The 21,103-nt window shown below is 38.3% G+C and overlaps 1 protein-coding gene across 4 annotated transcripts in view; it reads left to right on the top strand.

Annotated features, from left to right (window-relative positions):
* Window positions 1–21,103, top strand: part of LOC114944055 (uncharacterized) — a 319,822-nt gene that overhangs the window by 78,956 nt on the left and 219,763 nt on the right. The window lies entirely within an intron of this gene.

Raw genomic sequence — 21,103 nt, forward strand, 5'->3', positions numbered from 1 at the left:
ACGGCGGAAGTCGCGATTCGACTATGAAATTAATGTCGTACATTTGCGAATGGGAATGCGAGAGATTCGAAAAACGGGGGTGCTTGCTTCGCGCGACGCCAATCTTTATGGTGGCTTCCAATCTTCAGGAATTCCCGATCTTGCTTTCGCGTACGATTTCGTGCGATGTCAACGACATCGGTCGCACCCCCAGAAAGATTCGGGTCATTTGGTAAAGTGCTACTTTGTGTCACATAAAAAAAGCGTCGACGTCCCTCACCGTCAGGCAGTTACTTCCCAGTCAGCGTTTTCAAATGGCCAAAACCTTCGTGCCTTCCCTGCGATTTCGGCGGCGGAGAAAAAGGGCGGAGAAGAATGGCTCGGAATAGTGTGGCGTGTTCCTGATTTTCGAATCTGCGCGATGCCTCTTTCTCCGGGGATACACGTGTCAAGGGATCGGATTTTACCTATAATCAATTCTGTTAAATATAGATACTATTTAATTCAAAGTTTAAACTTTACACAGTAGCACATTGGATATTTAGCGTCGATGGAAGACTGTTCGTATTCTTCGGATATTCTCATTGGTAAAATCGCTCGAAACTCGATTGCCATTAAATCGCGAAGCAAATTACGCGTTACAGGACAAGAATGGATCGTTCTTCTAGCCGTCAGTTTCGCGGAAACTTTTCCGCAATTTCTCGTCGCGAAATCGTAACGACACGCCGAGAAGGGAGACGGAGAAAAAGAGATGAACGAGAAAAAAACGCGTGGCAACTTAATCGCTTCGGAAATGCATAGTGCGTTGTCGAGGCAATAAGTTATCCGTGGCAAGAGAAAAGATTGAGCAGGGGATTTCTGCGGGGGTGGATCGAGAATGAGAGAGAGAGTGGGGGATAGAAGCACGACGTGGAGCGCCGTTAATTTATGGACTTATTTTTCCCGGCATGCGGCCGCAATTAATCCTGCCTTTAATTGCTTCGTAACGTGGCTCGCGGAAAGATCTTTTTCGAACTGATTAATCGGATTCGGTCGCAGTTGTCAGGCAGTCTTGACGAAAGATGAGTCTGCATTGTAGAAGAGACCGGTAGTAGATTAAGATGCAGACATTCCTACATAGTCTCTAATCAAACAACCTTTTTTCCTGTTTTTTAAGTTTTTATCAATTCTGTGCATTAATAATATTTAATATTTCGCAATGTTATATCTTAAAAAGTAAAGAAAAATTCTATTATATAAATTTTGGTACAGTTTGAGAGTTTAAATAAAAAATGTAACCATACAATTATATTAAAAATAAAATTGTTTTCTTTAAAATAATTTTTAATTATTTTAAAGAAGAAAACATACAAATTTAAAAAGAGAATATAGGAAAAATAGTAAAAGATATTAAACAAATATATATCTTCCCTATTTTTTACAAATAAAAAATTAAATATTTATAGAAGAAAAATATGAAAAAAGAATTTTTTATTTAGCGACGCTATTAAAGAAAAATAGAAAATCGTTGGATGTTACCTGCTTGAAAAGCGCAAGGGTTTCCTTAAAAGACTCGTCGCGATACATATGCATCCATACACGCGATGCGTTGCAATTCTGTAATTACCTGTGTATAATCACACGATAACGATATCCTCAACAAATCTGGTAGTGTCATAACAACCTTTTTTCCTGTTTTTTAAGTTTTTATCAATTCTGTGCATTAATAATATTTAATATTTCGCAATGTTATATCTTAAAAAGTAAAGAAAAATTCTATTATATAAATTTTGGTACAGTTTGAGAGTTTAAATAAAAAATGTAACCATACAATTATTAAAAATAAAATTGTTTTCTTTAAAATAATTTTTAAACAAATATATATCTTCCCTATTTTTTACAAATAAAAAATTAAATAGGTATTTATAGAACAAAAATATGAAAAAAGAATTTTTTATTTAGCGACGCTATTAAAAAAAAAAAAAAAATAGAAAATCATTGGATGTTACCTGCTCGAAAAGCGCAAGGGTTTCCTTAAAAGACTCGTCGCGATACATATGCATCCATACACGCGATACGTTGCAATTCTGTAATTAACTGTGTATAATCACACGATAACGATATCCTCAACAAATCTGGTAGTGTAGCGGATACTACCTATAGAGTTTCCCAGTTATCGGCGAGAACGAGCGGCCTCGCCACCTAGATCAGTTCGTCTGTCCGCCTCCTATCAACGTGCGAACTCGCCCGTATTAATGAAGTCTCTCGGGTCGAAAGCGAGCGTATCGAGTTGCAATCTCATCCGGCCGCGCATCGGCTTCTTTTCCGACCGACCGTCTGACGAGAAACAAAGCGGCCGTAAATCCTCCCTCGCTTTCCACCTCCGAAACTACTCTTACTTCCGGCAGGAGTGTTTTGGGCGGTTGCCCGCCACTTGCCGGGAATATATCCGAGATTCGCGTATCTTTCCGCCCCACTAATTTCAGGGTCGGAGAGAAATGACCGTGAAACAGCGAACGATACGGAGAGAAGCGCGGAGATCGTTAAGTGTATTAGGAAACTGTTACTTTTGCGACAAACCACGTTTTGCGATCCCTTGCATCGTGTAGCGGCGCCTCGGTAAAAAGAATGAAAACGGAAATTGAATCTTTGCAAGTGCTTTCGATAACAGGATCTAAATCTATAAAGGGTACACAGTATACTTAACTCTCAAAAATAAAGAACATTATTATAAATTGTTCTATATAAATTTTGGCATAATTTGACAGCAGAAAAATGATTAAAAATTATTTAAAGAAAAAGAAATAGTAGATAAAAATTTGAAATCTATAAAGGGTACACAATACTTAACTCTCAAAAATAAAGAACATTATTATAAATTGTTCTATATAAATTTTGGCATAATTTGATAGTAGAGAAATGATTAAAAATTATTTAAAGAAAAAGAAATAGTAGATAAAAATTTGAAAAAGGATATAGGAAAATTTTTACAGATATTTAAAAAAATATACTCTCTATATTTTTTTAAAATATAAGCAAATATTATATTTTTAGAAAAAACCAATAAAGGAAATTTTTATTTAAGTTGCGTTAGTAAAGCAAAATACAGAATAATATACAAAGTTGAGAGGGACACGTCGAAATGATTTCCACTTGTTTTATTAAACGGTGAAACTGCAACAGACGCGCCAGTACATTTCTTTCAGGGCTGATGTTCCTGCCGCAGCCTCACGAACTGCAAGAACTCTCATTTTATCGTGAGGTAAACTCCTCCTTCTTATAAATCATACTTCTATTCGGTTGGTTAACCCGGGTTGCCTGCCGTATCCGACGTCGATTCTCCCTCCGCATCCCCTGCGGCTATGTTTATGTGCCATTTGCTGGGAAAGTGAAATAATCGTTGTCGTCGTACTTTCGTTGTCGGCGCTTGCCATTTTCCTTCCCCTTAGCCATGGCTGAACCAATCTTCCTATTTTTCCGTAAGCCATTTCGTCCGTTTCTTGATTTCGCCATGAAAGTTTCCATTCTTAGCCAAAGTAATCAAATGAAAGAAAATAATTGTTTTCTTCTTCTACATATCTTTCAATAATATATTCTATCATTTAACAATATTATTTATTTTATCGACGAAATATCATGATATTAAAATATTAATATTTTAAAACGTTCAATAATAATAAAAAGTCCACGTTATCAATAAATTAATTTAATAATTATTAAACGATATAGAGATTATTTAAATATAACAACAAAAACCTGTCAGTTTCATAAAAGATATGGTGTATTTTCGTAATTATCTATTACACGATAAATCTATAATCGTATTGGAAATCGAGAAAATATATAAATGATCACAAACGAATTTGCGGTTTTAAACGTACAATTCTTCTCGTCTCTCGTTTCCTCGCGAGATGAAATGATATTCCACGATTATTCGGTTATATATTTTACGGTCCATTATATATACGCGGAATTTTCGGTTCCACGCGCGCGCCTGCCAAAGTGTCGGGCGCGTTATTAGCGAGTAATATGCGCGATAAATGATTTTAAATGAGTTAATATTCGCAGTTTCGATATTAAACCTCCGCGTGTGGCGTATCGGAATTCGTTATAGGTCCGGAGAATGTGCACGGGTATCGACAAAACTTCCTCGCCACTCTCGAAACGGCCGTGGGGCGCGAGGGTCCTCGGACACGATATATTGTGGTCGGATCGACGTGTGCTCGTCGGATTTCCATGTTCAGGAATTCCGTCGGAATTCGCAGTCTGTCTCATTTGCGACGATTTCAACCCACTACGCTACTTTTTTTTTTTTCACGTACCGCTGCGGTTTTCTCTGTAAAGGCTTGACATTCTTTCCTTCGAGATTCGGTCGTTTTTACACGCCGTTGCTCAAATTTTAATATAGTGAACAACGAGCGAAAATGGAGTTACGGAACTCTGTTCATATCGAGATACATTTTCGAGAGAGGTTGGCGGTGATAAATTTTTATAAAAAAAGAACTTGCTTTTAATTTAACATTTTAAAAACTGCGATAAAATATATATGAGTAAATAAACTTATATATGTACGGTAAAATTAATATATGACACTGCGCGCAGTTTGGTACACGATTATATATGGTTATATCTTGATAACTAATGTGGGAATGCGAAGATGATATATGCATGTGCAATAATTCAGAAATATCGAAGCGTTCAGAAGATCCTTTGGCAACCTCTTTGCGTTATTTCCACTTTAATAGCGTCGGGTCGTGGATGTGTATAAATTTCAGAGCGTGCAGCATTTAAGAACGTACACTTGTGGTTCCCACGCCGGCGGCATATAACTGTATGCACACGATTCATGGTGTGTTATTGCATATGTCTTATGAGAACATATTTCATACATGCTCATTTCACGATGAAAACAGTCTAAAACCTATTAATTCACTTTATCAGTAAACAATTTTAATGATTGAACTTTATATTGAATTTTACAGATTTTCTGAAACATAATTTTTGAGAAATAATAAAGTTCAAACTTCTATTAATCTTGCTTTATAAACAATTTATTTTATTCACAAAACTGATTAACATAATATTCTACGTTTTTCTCTTTAACATTATTTCTCTATTCTCTATAAAATATACAATTTTTAAAGAAACTCCTTTTCTTCCTTCATGCTTCAAAAGTATATGTAAATGTAGTTGATTCTAATTACATTAAAATTAAATATATTTTTATCAGCGTTTTGAACATTGCAATGGCAAATATGACTATACTTTGACATAAAAAAGTATATACTCTTCGAGACGCGTCGCGTCGCGTCAAACATTTTTTTAATTGTAATAACACCATTGGGCAACACGGTGTCGAGTCGAAGTGAAATTCCGATGCATGTGATTGGGGGATAGTCGCTCTCTACCGCTTCATCCTCTCCCGACCGCCAAGTTGACGGCTGATTGAAAAGTTAGTGCGCCCCCAATCGACAAGATGAGTCCCCGAAATCAAATCACGGCTTCGACGAGGGTGGATGGTGGATGCACGGGAGCGGGTGGATAGTGCCATCGTGCCGAGAGAAGGAAGAGGCCGTGTGGAGATCGTCATGGCGTTTGTCTCCCAGACCATTAAGCGGTATTGGAGCTCGCTTCCGCCAGGAAGATCAAATCTCCATCGACTCGTTAGAAATGAGAACGGCGTCATTCTACGGCTCGTGGAACGTCGAGTTTCCGCGAATCGATCGTTACGGAGATTTTATCGGCATCTGGAATCCTATATATCGGCGAAATAAAGAAAACGAGGAACACGTTTGGCGGCACATTTCTGAAGGATCTGAAAAATCGCTCGACTCTAAACCAACACGAAAAAAAAAGCCTCACGGGAAGCGCGTGTGGAATCGTTTTAGCCCCACGGCACGTCGGAGGAGTAACCGCGCGACTCTCTTATAGCCGCGTTTGATCCCTCGCGCGCGCGTTGATCACGACTCGATCACGTACGGTCACGAGAAGCCACGGGCGGCCACGCGCCGCGGTCAGACCGGGAGGAAGCCGCGTGTCAGGACGCAATTTGTCCGAAATGCTTTTGGAATCGCGAGAGAGGGACCACCCGGATCGATCGCATTAACGACATTTTTACGTGATACGTCGCCGCGACACGCACGCGAACGTCTCCCCTTCCTTCAGAAGAAGAAGGAGCGAGGCGCTCGTTTGCTCGCGTGGGCCGAGAAAAAGTCGGAGGAGGAGGACGCATTTAGTTAATCAGATTAGCGCGGGTAATTAGAGCGGATCCCCAGAAATTTCGAACCCTCTCTTTCCTCCGTGCTCGCTGCGGAGTAATTAGCGATAGCAGTTCGTTAATTACGCGCGTTAACGAGAGGGCCGTTCATCGGCGCGCTGCATCGACGCGGTCGGCGGCTTGTTTTCTGATGGATCCGCGAATCGCGTGGTCGCGATTTCACCCGAGCCTCGCGGTAATTAATTGTCGCGAAGAACGCATAAAAACTCCCGCCGTTACTTCCGCTTCGGGAGAAACGCAACGGGGAGCACATCCGCGGGAGATATTTCGCCCACTCCCCGTCAAAACAGGCGATAATAAACAAAGGGAAATTGTTTTTCCCCCTTTGACCGGCGCAGTCTCTCGTTTTGCTTTATCGTGTCCTCCTGATCGTCGTAGGGAGAGGAGGGTCTGTTGCATCATTTTTCTTTGTACGTCGAGAAATTAATTACTTTGTCTAATTATCGTGAGTCGCGAATATAATGGTGGCGCAAACGGGGATCCCGATAAAAAGGCTTTATCGGCAACGTTGTCAGCATTGATGAGGATCTTTGATATATGCCAGCGCAATGAAAGCATTTGCAACATTTATATATGTATATTCCAGTTTATTATCATTATCAGTCGTCGTGATCACAGTGCATCTTATATACAGTCAGGACACTTCTATATCGACTACGTGCTATCAAGCGTAACAAAATGTAACGAATATGGCTGCCAACTGAAGCCAATTTATTCGGTGTGCGACAGCGCAGATATATTTTTATTTTGACAGCTTTTGACAGTTTTGTGTTAGATCTTGTGCACAATTGAGGAAATGTTTAAAATAAACACGGTTAAAAAACCGTCGGAATAAATATTCAATATTAAGAATAATTTTTATTAAATTATTTAAAAATAGTAAAATATATTATAATAAATATATTATTATATGACAAGCCTGAGTTGGCTGCCATATTGGTTACACATTTTTATACACTTCATTTTAATGAGCGTCGTGATTATTAATACCACGGAGCATTGACATATTTTCATTGCACGTTAGAGAAGAAAAACGCGCATTTCTTCCTAATTCGCGTTTTTCTTCCTAATTATATGACATAATAATTCTCTCTATGCAGCTTCAGAGCTTAAAACATTTATGCAAGTCGCGTGTCATGACACGAAGAAGGAAAAGGCGAGCTACTTCGTTTGGAAGGTTGTTCGCACATATACAGCATGGCATCCTGACGTCCATTATGCGTCACTCGCGCGCATTAGGCGAGCATAATATGCGCAGAAAGGCTCTCCTTTTATGTAAGTCTGTCTCCCTTGAGCGCTATCCGTGAAAAAAAAAAAAAAAAAAAAATAGTCTCGAAAAAGTGAAGAGACGTCTAGTCTACCTTCTGTCCCGAGCACTCCTTGGGTAACCGAAAATAAAGGAGTCCACTATTACGGGAAGGCTCAAGTTTCGAAACGTTGCGTGCAGTGTAAGATGCGAGTTACTTTCTCGTCTGGATTTTTGCTTAGTCGGTAGTTTGAGATTGCGACGCCGACGCGAGAGAAAAAAAAAACCATGCTTTATGGGAGCCATAAATTTTCCCGTAAAAGCCCTAACCGAGGTGTCTTCGCGACAGAAATCAGTATCTTCCGCGTTTATCAGTATTTTTATACAGGAAGTGCATTAAGTTGTTTGCTGGTAGCACGACATAAATCTAAAATTTGTACAATTTTTCTAATATCAGAGAGTGATTCTGTTGTCTTGAAAATATAAAAAAAAAAAAAAATATTTTGAAACATTTGTAGAAGAGATAACAATATCAAGCGCATTCCCTATAATTCCTTATCGTCTTCCCAGCATTTGCTGGGTCGCAGATCGATCGCGTCTGCCGTATCTTGTGCGGCATGCACATCGGTCAAGTCCTGCCGTGCGCAAGGCGTGCTTTAATTAAGATTTATAAGCAGTTTCAATACAATGCGACGTCTACCCTCGACGTACCGGAGACCGATCGGAAACAATTCTCTCCGGTTCATGGGGTACGTGGGACGTAAACCATTCCGACGCATTCGGAGAAATCACTCTTATCGTACGCAGAGCCGGGATCTGGGATGGATGCGGTGTGAAAGGAGAAGCGTTCCGCATAAATCCACAGTGCACTTTAATCAATGCTAACAATCCGTTTATGGCATGGAGGGTCGAGCGCCATTCCGCTGAAACCGAAGGGCGACGATGACCTTTTCCGGATTTGCGAGGGTCAGTTTTCCTCGTGCTCGCGCACGAAATTACGTTATCGAAGCGAAACTCACTTTGTCGGGACGATACTGGTCTATCCTGCCTCTTGTCTTGAAAGAAATCAAGTTTTACCTTCGTTAATGTTGATTCAGGGGGAATTAGAATAATAACTCGCTTTAAATTATTAAACAGATAATGAGGAAATTTAATAAGAGAATATTGATTGAAAAGAGATCGAAAATCCCTTAAAATTAATTTTATAATATTAACTATACAATAATAAATTAAAAATTAAAAGTTAAAGAATTCTTTCATCTCGCGACGTTAAATGTTACAGAATTTTGACGAGGGTAATCCAAGGTGTAATCTCCGTTAGAATTTGAATTTTCATAATCGAGAAAAATATCTTTGTCATGGCAAGAAGTTGGAACGAAGCTTGACGACAATCGAATTAACGTGACTTATTAAAAGCCAATTAAAGTCTGAAGGTGATTACGTTTAATTTATGATTCGTTACGGTTAATTTATTGCTCGTCGTAACCATTATCTTCGCTTTAATGTACTTATTGGAATATTGCGAGCAGCTATCTCTCACGGTGATTACTTTTTCTGCATCAGGCAAGTTTGCGTCTTTACTGCTGTGAACTTCCTGTGCTTATTTTATAGTTACTTCTTTCTGTGGTTTATAGATTTTCTTCCTTCTTTCTTATTATAACGCCAAAAAGAAATAAAACGAGATTTATTACAAATAGGCCGAACGAATAAATGAATTTCAACTCTGATTAATCATTCATGTCTATCAATGATATAGTAGCGATACATTGTAAATCACACATATATGAAATTATAATAGCAATATTAATATAACATATTATCATATAATTTGCTCTTTTTTATTACAAATATTATGCGCAAGCTAACTATATCAGAGTAATTAAATTAAATTAATTAATGAGTTTTTTGTGACATTATTTCTCGTGTATGATTTTATTCTTCACATTAAAATGATTTCAATGTCGAATTTGCGCAAACACAAGCTTTATTGTTTGCCCGATTTAATTTAAAACTGTGATCGATATTTATATTTAACAACTGTTCAATAATTGCGGATTTTTCGTAACATATTTGATACTATAATCTGATTTCTGTAATTATATCATTCAGTGAAGACCAGACGACGGTGTCGCGATGCATGTTTGCGGTGTGAATGCACTTTGCGCACTTGCATATTTGGTCGCGACGTGAAATAGCGCGATGCAACGAGGATGCGGCGGCGGCGGCGGTTTTAATTACAATGCAATTTTCCTTGCGGTGCCCATCCCTTTGAAATGCCGTTAGGCTTCCACTCGAATACACGAAGCAATCACGTACCGCCTAGACGAGGGAACGTCTCTCGTGCCGCCGCGACGTTTTGATCCGCGAAGATTAAAGGGGTCCCGCCCTCTTTCCCTTCGTCCTTAACGTTCCCGCGTCGTCACTCCCGTGCCCTATCGTGGTGGTGCGTGGAATTTGGCACGACTACCGCAAGTGCGTAAATATGGCATAGGGCCGGCGGCGTGTTAGCCGTCTCGAGTCCTTTTTCGCTCCCTGACTTTGAAGGGACTCGTCGCCATCTCCACTTGAATCCGCAGCTTCAACATTTTCGCTGCCCGTTGACGATCTTAAAAGCCATCCCAAGTAGATGCCCTCGTGTCATTTTTCTCTTACAATAATGGCTGACTTTAATAATGATAGTTTTTTTGTATTCATTTTTTAACGTAAGAATTATAATTATAAATTTATTTATTGTGCAACTATTTGATCATTTCATATAAAAAAATATGTGTATGTGTATAAGTGCGTGTGTGTAAAGATTTAGGATTTTAGATTTATTATACAATAGATAATTGTATTTCATTGATGACGATACTTTATCACGAGGCATGTTTTCTATCCCCGAATGCGTTTTTGCAGTCCACCCTCGACCCGGAGTGCCGTATAAAACCCATTTACGATCCAATCCGGTCTGATAAATTCCAGAAAACGTACGAGTCACGGATGAAATGCGTGTTGGGTAGGGAGGATGCAAGAACTATAATGGATTATCGAGGGATGGCGTTCGGTATTCGAATACTATTTAGGATTAAAATCCATCAAATTTTCTTTCCTCCTTAGCACGAAAAGACAGTAACCTTGTATTGCAGTACTTGATATTTTTGTAACATTTTTTTCTTGTCGTTATAATGCCTTTTCCATGCTCTAAATTTTCAGAATACTTAAATACTTTATTATAATTTGATATATTTTTATTTTTAATTTATACACATCTTCTAAATTAATTTTTCATTGCCAAAAAATCTATTTTTATGCCCGCGTTTGAAACATAATTTCAATTTGTTAATAAGAACCGCCATTTTTCTCTGGAAAATTATTTTTTGAAGCTTATTGTAAGATGTGATATTTTTTTATGCTGTTAAAAATTTTGAACTTACCATATGTTTTATATGTTTGGAGTACGTGGTCCGGTATTTTTTATCCGCGAGTTGACATTTATCAGATTTCTCGGAGGCGCGAACAGTTATCCGCGACTTTAAGATCCCGTGAAATTGGGCCGTGACGGAGAAGTTTGCTTTTTACGACGCCCGTTGCTTTCGCGACCCTTCGCCGACGAATAGAGCGAGCCTACGAATGCCGAGTAATTTCTTTGTCGTCTTTTAGAAACGACGTTCCCCACGTATAAATCAAAGAGCTCGTAAGGGCGTAATGATTCAGCGGAGAGCTTTTGTCGCAGGCGAGTGGCCTTTCCTCTTTGGTTTTTCGCCGCGATGCTTTATATCTCACGAAGAACTTTCATAATAATTTTGCGCTTTTTAATATCTGGATAAAATCTAGGGAAAAAATTCAAAGTTTTTCTATTTAAATTTTGCATGTTAACCAATTAGTTGGATACTTGAATATGAGATGTCAAATTTTATTTCTATATGGAATACAAATCTCTTATATTTTAGGAAAATAAATTATATATATTTTTATATGCATATCTGATTGATCAAATTTTGATAACAAGATATATGTAAAATTCTACAAGTTTTCACATTGCATTTCAGTTTTAATAGATACGTCTTATTTTATAGTCTAAAATAAACGAATGATTTGGAGATATATTTCATCTTAAAAATATTCAATTTAAATATAGACTACGCTCCAAGATTTCGCTATTAATGCCCGACACCGCGTTTCAATCGATACTGTGTACCTAGTAAGATTATCCCGCGACCCCGATCGACCCTCGCATCCTCCTCTCTGTATATAACATACACAAGACGCGATCGTCGGATGATCGATGGCGACGCGAAACTTTAACGTCGCGAGACCGCGCGCGCAGAACTCGAAAGTGGACAACAAACGAACGAAAACGCGCTCGATACCCGGCCGCTTTCGTTTCGAGCGTCGACGTAGGAGGCGCAGGCACTGACGTTCCCATCCGTCATGATGTCGTCAGACATCCAACGGCCCTTCAACCCCACGACTGGCGAACCCCATGTGCGCGCGTTGCCGGCGTAATCGTGCACCAGGTGCCACACTGACGTCCCTTAACGAAGGACGCGACTTCTCCGTCGTCGTTCCTCACCGTTCTCTTTTCTCTCTCTTTCCTTCTTCCGGGGTGGAAGAAAGCAGTCCAGAAACCGGGGGTGCTCTTAACAAGCAGCGGGAGAGAGGCGCGCGCTCGTGCTATAAAAGAGACTTTTTTTTGCTTGTTAGATTGTTTGCTCGCCACGGTCCTTGCTCGGGCCCGGACGACGACGTCTCCGCCTTATCGAGATTGCACCGGTTACAGGGACGGTTTTTTGTCGCTTCTGTTTCAGTGATCAGTTCGACAGGGTCGAGTCGAGAGGTCGTGAGAACTACCGTCGTCATTATGTCTTATTATTGTCCTCATTGAATTTTCCGTATAACAATGCATCCAGATTTTCTGACATGTTTCTTATGTTATTTCGATCGTAAATAATTTTGCTTCGTAATTATAGCTTTTTTAATAGGTATACTCTTATTATTTTAAATTGAAAAAGAAATTTACAAAAGCGTACAAAATCGTAACTTATTTTAATTGAACGCCGATAATAATTGATACGAAAAATTTCTATGGGAATAAGATATACATAAAAAAAAATATTGTAAAGTTTTGTAAATACGATAACAATTAATTCTACCTCCAAATTATTATACGCGTAAGTAACTCTTTCTGATACTTAACTTCGAATCATGCAAGACCTCCATTTCTCGAACGATCAGTCGAGCGGAATAGATCGAGATTAACGGAATTCTTTAATTTTTTTCTGGATACTTTTCCGCGCGCGCGCGCCTGCCTGTCCCGTCAGACTTGGCCAAATCCTTTGGCCAAACAAGCGGCGAGGATCTGGCAGGTGCCATTTGCCATTGAAATCCCGCTGCCATTAGAGACGTCCGATCTAAATCCCAGTGGCATTTGCGCAGCGGATTGTCGTCTTATCCGAATGGCCGTTTCTCCTCTTGGAGGCCGGGCACGCCGGGGCACCCTCGTGTGTCTGCCCTCTTCTTCCCTCGTTTTCTCCCTCGCGCATTTCGCTCCTGTTATTTCACTATTCGTCCTTCCTTCGTTCCGAGAGCGCGCCCTTTCGTCGTCCCGTGGCCGGTCGATGTGGAACTTCTCCTGGACCGTTTCTGGAGCGATTCTGAACGTTACCCTGTTAAGATCCGCAAAGCAAACAGCGACCGGCAGATAAGAGTGTCCTTCGGGAGCCCGCCAGGGATAACAGAGGGCTTTAAAAGGCTCGCGCGGCGTTCTCGCCTGCGACATTACAGCGCGGCTCCGCCGTTTCACCCCAAATTCGAAGCTCAATACGCTCGTCCGCAAATATTTTCCGAAAATTCTCATCGGCGTCAGAGAGAGAGACGGTAAGGCGATATTTTTATCCGCGCGCGCGCGAGCATTATTTTTTCAACACGTTAATCTAAAAAGTAACTGTCGCTCAATTTGACGTTTAGAATACGCAGCTATATGTATATCTTTGACATTAATATTTAATCGTGTATTTGTTTGAATCAAGTGGGCAGACAAATATTGTCATTAAAAATAACTAGAGGAATTAATGGAGAAGATAAGATTAAAATGGAGTAGGTATATATGATTACAGAAGCTGTAAAGAAAATGTATCACAATATAATATGGACACATATATCTTTGACATTAATATATCACATATATCTTTGACATTAATATTTAATCGTGTATTTGTTTGAATCAAGTGGGCAGACTAATATTGTCATTAAAAATAACTAGAGGAATTAATGGAAAAGATAAGATTAAAATGGAGTAGGTATATATGATTACAGAAGCTGTAAAGAAAATGTATCACGATATAATATGAACACGTATATCTATATTATATATCGATGAGAAAGAATTGCGTTAAGTGAGCTTTGACGGATTAACCCCATCTTCCGATGACGGGGTGTGGTAAACTCGTCGGTGGAGAATTACTCCGCACAGAGACAGAACAAGTCAAACAACTCAAATGACTCTCGACAAATGAACGTTAGAGTTTGCTGGCTCTTGCCCCTCGCGGAAAGTAAATACTGTTTGGAAGTTATGTAGTAGTTGATTTTGCCCAACAAAGCTACAATTCGATTGCTCAATGTTGCTGCCAGCCGCACGTGTTTCACGTTCTATCTTCTCACCGTTTTGCGCAAGCAGCTTCGCAAAATGCTAATTTAACCGTGTATCGATGTTTGCGATTTGTCAAATGTACAAAAAGTGCTCGCAGCAATCCGCGCACGGCGCTATGGCGATATTTTATGAGAAGAAATATTTTATAGTTCCATGTATGTGTGTGTGTGTGTGTGTGTGTGTATATGTATGCGATTTCGTCTCTTTGCATGCATTAGGCAACGTCGTCGAGACACATTTACAGGGTGTGCTTGAAATCGCGCAAATTTTACAGATCTTGGAAAAAATGCCGAGAAAAATCGTTATTTATTTCATTCTCGTAACGTTATTATTAATTCTTTATTTTTAATGTAATCGAGTGATATTAAAAATCCTTATACACAAAAAATTCTTTAGTCAAATTGTTTTAAGAAAAATTTATCTTAGCATAATTTTTTTTCTCTTTTTCTTATTTTCTCTCTCTTAAAGAGATATTTAATATTGAAAATTAAAAGCAGGAAAAGTTAGTATATGAAGGAAATCTGTGACTTTTGTGATACTGTGTATATTCACATATTTTTTATAAATCTTTTGCTGTTTTTATATACGGTAGACCGTCGTCTATTGCCAACGAAGCCATTCAATTTCCTTAGAGTTGCGTTCAATTAGTTTCTTAAATCCACGTAGTTTCTGAAACTGTTGTGTGTTTCGCAGATCTCTTTTTATATTGTATATGTATGAGAGAAAAAAGAAAGAAAAAAAGAGAAATAGAAGTAATACTGGAAAAGATTGGATTGGCAAAACGTTCGAATAATTTAAGAATTCATTTTCTTTATCAACTCGACGAACGATATATGTAGAATCACATTAAACCGATTGCTTTGTCGCAAAATATCGATGTACATATATACATATATCTTAACACATTTTTTTATTAACCGATGTGGATAATTATCATTAATTATTTAATTTTCACAGACTTTTGCTATTACACATTCTATTATACATACGAAAGAAAATTCAAGAAAAATCGATTAAACGTTTTCATGTGGCTCTCATGAATCTCACATCTTCGTTTAATGATAGAAAAATAGTCGACTGAACGACGTTGACGTGAGGTTCGCGTGGTTCTTCCAGGGGAATAATACGCACAATCACTTCGCTAATCAGTTAATTGCGTGATATTTTCCGTCTGTGGAAAAACAGGATTAGATATGAAAAACGAGACGAGTGCAACGCAGCCTTGCAAAATCACGCTATTTGACATTTGACACTGCATCGTTAATACGTAAATACGCTCTATTTGTGGTCGATAAAAATGAATTCAACCATTATTATCATTTCATTACTTCAATATAATGTTGCATATAATTACATATAAATGTCAATCGTTTTAATCGATTTATTTATTCGCGGTAGATTGATAAATGATGAGGAATACGATACTGTGTCCTGCGCAGATCGCATTCGAGGGGAGTGATGCATAATTCTTTAACATACAAATTTGATTTATTTAACCAGAAGCATTAAGCGAGCCATGCTCGTATATCGAGTGAAATGTTTAACGCGATGCGACAAATTTCATTATTGAAACTGCGGCGCGATGCGATGAGGGCGAGCGATTTTACGCGACGCATTTTATTTTGTCGACGCGATGCAAGTTTTGCTTTATCTCACACGCAAGCGCGTAAATATACATATGTATATAACGGCGCTCTTCAAGATCAATCTTCTTTTCACCTGTCCACGATATTAGAAATACCAGATCGCTATTTCACAACTCGTCGTTCTTATTGCTTTGTTCCGAGCAGCTCAGGACACTCATTAAAATAAAGTGTATAAAAAATGTAACCAATATGGCGGCCAACTCAGGCCTGTCATATAATAATATATTTCACTATTTTTAAATAATTTAATAAAAACTATTCTTAATATTTAATATTTATTCCGACGGTTTTTTAATCGTGTTCATCTTCAATATTTTTTCAATTATGCACAAAAAACTGTGAAAATAAAAAAAAATCTGCGCTGGCACACATTAAATAAATCGAGTTGGCAGCCATATTAGTTACATTTTGTTACGCTTGACAGCATGTAGTCGATATAGAAGTGTCCTGATCTGTATATAAGACCGTGGTTCCGAGACTTTTTCCATGTGTGTATACATATGTGCCCTCGTACGTAGATCTCTTCCCCTTCTCGCTTTTTGCAGATGTTTTACTCTCGACTTTCTCATTTTCGCGGAGGCGATGATGCGAGAGTCGCTCGTGTATCTCGCGATGATTATTCGGAGTGATCGAGGGAGGTTTCCCCGGGTGGTGCAAACTCAACCGTAAGAGATTGCTCGGCCTCTATATCTTCCAGCGCGGTTCTCCACAACCTCGTCCGTTATCCGCGAAATCATCTTTTTGTCTGGGCTTCTTCTCTGGTCGCTGTCCGTTTTTCTGACGCGCCCAGTCAGTCAATCGGGAAATTTATTCGTTACCGCGGTGGTCGCCAAACGAAGGTAATGATTTAAATATAAAAAAAAGCAACGTAATTCGCGTAAGATTTTAATATTACAAATAAACAAGGAATCTTTTAAATTATTCATTTCATGCGATTAATATAATAGGTATAATTTTTCATTGTATTTTATATTTTCACAAAAGTTCACGTTTAATATTAATTTTTTATTGTTAAGGAAGAATGAGAAAAAAAGCACGTTCCACAAAGAATTAAATTATGAATACAATCAGTATATTTTATAGTAATTTGTAAAACATTTTTTTAAATTAAATTTTCTAACGAATAAAAATTCGTTCGCAATTGCATTTATAGTTACAATAGTAAATCGATGCTGAAATGATTACGAAGTATAATACGTAATTATGTGCCATGTATGCATTCACGCAAACCTAATGGCGCATTGAATCACAATTGTTCCTTGCCGTAACACTAAACGTTGTTGAAACAAAATACGAGTGACAAAACGATCAAAGATTTTCATTCGGCCGTTCAACCGAGCGTTTCTAATTTGATTGGTCGCAATGGAGGGGCAGATAGCATTGAGACAGATCAGTCCGCCGTGAAAATCGGATACAGTCCCTGATATCCCTCCGGGGAAATGGAAAATCCAGTTATAACACCGAGTATCGTCGTGTACTTTTCAGCTGCGGTTAGTTATGAATAATACTCGTCACTCTGGCGTTATGGCCAACTCTCACTCAATTTGGATATATACGTCGCTACATGCTGACGCTGTTGTTGAATACACCCAGCTTTAACATCGTACCTCCATGTTTCGGGAGCTTAAATAAAATCGTAAAAAAAAAAAAAAAAAAACATACTGCCAAGTATAGCAACAGTGGTCAGTTTGTGCTCTCGTTAAAATTAAGCTGCCACAGAATGTTAAATTTTGCGAAAATACCGGAGTGAAGGGAGAAATAAAAATAGTTTAATTTTATATTGTAAATTATAATAATAAACTCTGCACGTGAGATTAACGTTATGTTGATGAAGTGGATTTTAAAAATCTCGGCCGTTTCAGGATTTCGTAAACAAATCAATTTCCCTTATGATTTTCTTGCTTGTCATTCAGCATTTTCATGAGCAGCCACATGGCCGAAACTAACCGCGTTATCTACCTTTATTTGATGTTTGTACGCGGAACTTTGTTCATCGCCTCATTTACACGGTAACCAAAGGTCCTCTGCCCTTAGTCCCTTCCTTTCTTTCTGTCTCTCTCTCTTTCTCTCTTTCTCGGTCTCCCCACCTTTTTCCTTTTGTGCTTTTGTCTCCTTTATTTAATAGCTTCTATCCTGCGCACTCTCATCTTCGTCTCTGAGAGAAATATTAGCCGCGGGCGTAGTAGCGTTAAAGGGGAACAGTTAAATTAATAATTTCAAAATTTGCAGAGATAGAGAGGGAGAGATTGCCACTCGTGGCTTGAATTTCTTTATGCAGTTGTAGTTTTCTAGCCGGCGAGACTTGCGTCAGTAAGAAAATGAAAATCCGATTTGCTGATTTTCTGAAAAGTTGATTTGTATGTAGGTCAATGTTTTCAATTCGTCGTATTGAATAAAATATATTCAGAAAATACAAAATAATACAATATTATTATTATTTACATTTATTAAATAAGGGGAGGTTTTTATGGAAAAATTAATAACATCATATTTTATATCGTATTTTATTCAATTATTGATAAAATAATGTATACATACATTTTTTGTCAAACATGATATTAATTAAATTTATTATAAAATTATATAATAAATTTAATTAATATCATGTTTGACAAAAAAATGTATGTATACGTTATTTTAATATTAATATTAAAATAATATTTCAAAATATATTTCATTTTTAAATTTAAATAAAAATTGTATTTCTCTATTAAATATCGTGTTCAATAAAATGACGTTCGTAATATTTTTTCAGAAATACGCCTTTAATCATCTGTCTAAATTATTATCGTCGTAACACCAGACTTGATGTAATTTTTTCATTAACAAGGTTCCCCGCGTAAAATATATACATGTTGGCTCGATTAACCTTCGATTGCTATAATTTTCACGCGTCGATCTAATGAGAAACGGGGTTATTTCGGACACTTCGTAACAGGGCACCGGTTGCATCGGGATAATCTTAGCGGCAACCGTAATTATGGGGCCCCATTTCGAAACGGACTCCGCTCGTATACGGTGAGACCCGACGACGACGGAGCTTGTTATTGGCAGCGTAAACAACATGATTATCTTCTTCCGCGATGTGCAAAACCTGCCAAAAAAATTCTATTAATATTTATGACGAGCCATGCTTGCGCGATTAGTTTCGACACCCTACGAAGAGGCCTAGACTTGCCAAATTATACGACGAAATGAGTTATTGCTTGCGGCTGCAACGTGCGATCGTTTTCTGCGCTTTCATTACCATCGGAACATATCTGTTACACTCGTAAATGAGTGATGAAGACGAACGAGAAGTGCATTTGTCAATTTTGCGAACGTCGCATGTCCGCAAAAACTATGTCGCACAAATCAGTTTGTATTTATATTAGAAATATTGGTTCGGCATTTAGAAATAGTTGAACTAAAACATGCAAAAGTTGATCGTTTGATTAGAAGAGACAAATGTCACATTATTTTGATTAGCAATTAATTATCGATTGCATAATAATAATATTGTATTAGGATATCAAAATATTTATTCATGAAATAAATTTTAAATATATAATTTTATTATCGCGCGTGATATGATTTTATAATAATTAATGAAAGCAAAATCGAAGCAATGCAAGGATTTTACGCGAATGTATATGAGTATAAAATTTATTCGGCATGAGTGCAAGCCTCATCATATGATTTCCCGCGAGTCCAACAACGTTTTCTCTTTAATGATATTTAATAATGCCACACGTCATCCAGCATCAATGGCGAAAAAAATTGCATCCTTGCATCGAGGTCAACACGGTGCATCGCGCGTATTTATTCAGAACGTTCCATCAGGAGTAACGAGTAACGAGTATTTTTTATTGTTTCGAGAAATTGTATATACAGTTGATTCGATATCCGACGACGATATTTTATTTCGAGGTGTTGTACATATTTTTTTTTATCTGTCATTGGATTTGTACGATAAGCAGAATCCAATAATCTACCGAGATGGATAGCCCAAAACTCACTGTTATTGATACGATGGCACGTTTTATTCGTTTGAATATTTATCTGTTATAAATTTTAAAACGGCAATGTTTACCCAGCAGCTGTATTTATCCCTGATGCATGTATATCTACATGCTATCTATATGCAAACATAAAGCCTCGGATTTATCTCTGTGGATAAATACATTGGAGATGAATTAAACAAAATCTGATTTTCCAAATAATTAGATAGCCGCTAAATTATTATATACACACAAAGCGAGTTCGCGTTGGATATCTCCAAATACAGTCAAGAATGAAAATAGGTGTAAAAATAGTTAGTGGAAAATCAAGTTTATCATTTTGCGAGATAATAATAACGTCCTGAACTAAGCGCTAGACAAATTGAAGAATGAGCATATTAATTACGTCATACTCTATTAGGATTTATCGCGGACACTGTCGCCACATTTTCGCATTACAAGCGCAAAGTTCCGTAAAAATAGAGGGACATTAAAGTCTCTCTAGCGACGAATTTCGGGTTAACATTCTTGGAACGGTCGCTCTAACGAGCACTACGATAATAAAAGTGAAAGGTGCGCGAGTCAGTCTCGGATTTTCTTTGTCGAAAAAGGGGTTGAAGAAATTGGCGAGAAGAAAGAAGAGACGAGGCGAAAACGAGAGAAGAGAGAAAGGGAGATAACGTGATATTCTCGGCGTTTTCTCAACATGTTAATTGTATATTTGAGGTGAGGCGATAAACAAGGCCTTCGTCGGTAGCTCGTTGCTCTCGCGGAGAGAGAGTCTTCATTACCAGCTGTAATATATAACTGCAGCCCCGCGGGGGCATTCCCGATTCGCAGTTACGAAGTGCCGAAGCACGTACCGGGTGACCCGGAGAAACTGAATTAGACGATCGTATACCGCGATCGATAATTTTCTCGGTTCGTTCTCTTCCCGTTAACTTCGCGCGATTATCTGGGATCTTCGGGATCGAACGTTTCTCTCCTTATCACGACGCGCACGAGATAGGTTGACGTTACTTTAGCTTCGCGAGCTGACTTTCGCGAAGTCGCCACTTAATCGTGTCCGGGCATCTCGGTTGTTCATCGTGCCTCGCAGCGTTCTGAATAGGGGCTCGTATGGAAAGAAAGCGAGATCGCATGTGATCTCGGATACATCGGTTTTGAAAGTGATCCCGCGTATATACAGGGTGTCCCAGGTCCTAGATTCTCCGCGCACGACTTGTTTCATCTTATATACGAATTCACATCGATTTAGGATCATTTTCTCTCGGGAATCTCAGAGTGTCAATATTTAAATAAAAATCTAGAATTTTATATAAGCGTATAAAGATGAAAAAATTAATGACATCTCTCTTTCGCATA

Source organism: Nylanderia fulva, unplaced genomic scaffold, assembly GCF_048542155.1.
Source record: "Nylanderia fulva isolate GAGA-0341 unplaced genomic scaffold, ASM4854215v1 Scaffold20, whole genome shotgun sequence".
Lineage (NCBI taxonomy): Eukaryota > Metazoa > Arthropoda > Insecta > Hymenoptera > Formicidae > Nylanderia > Nylanderia fulva.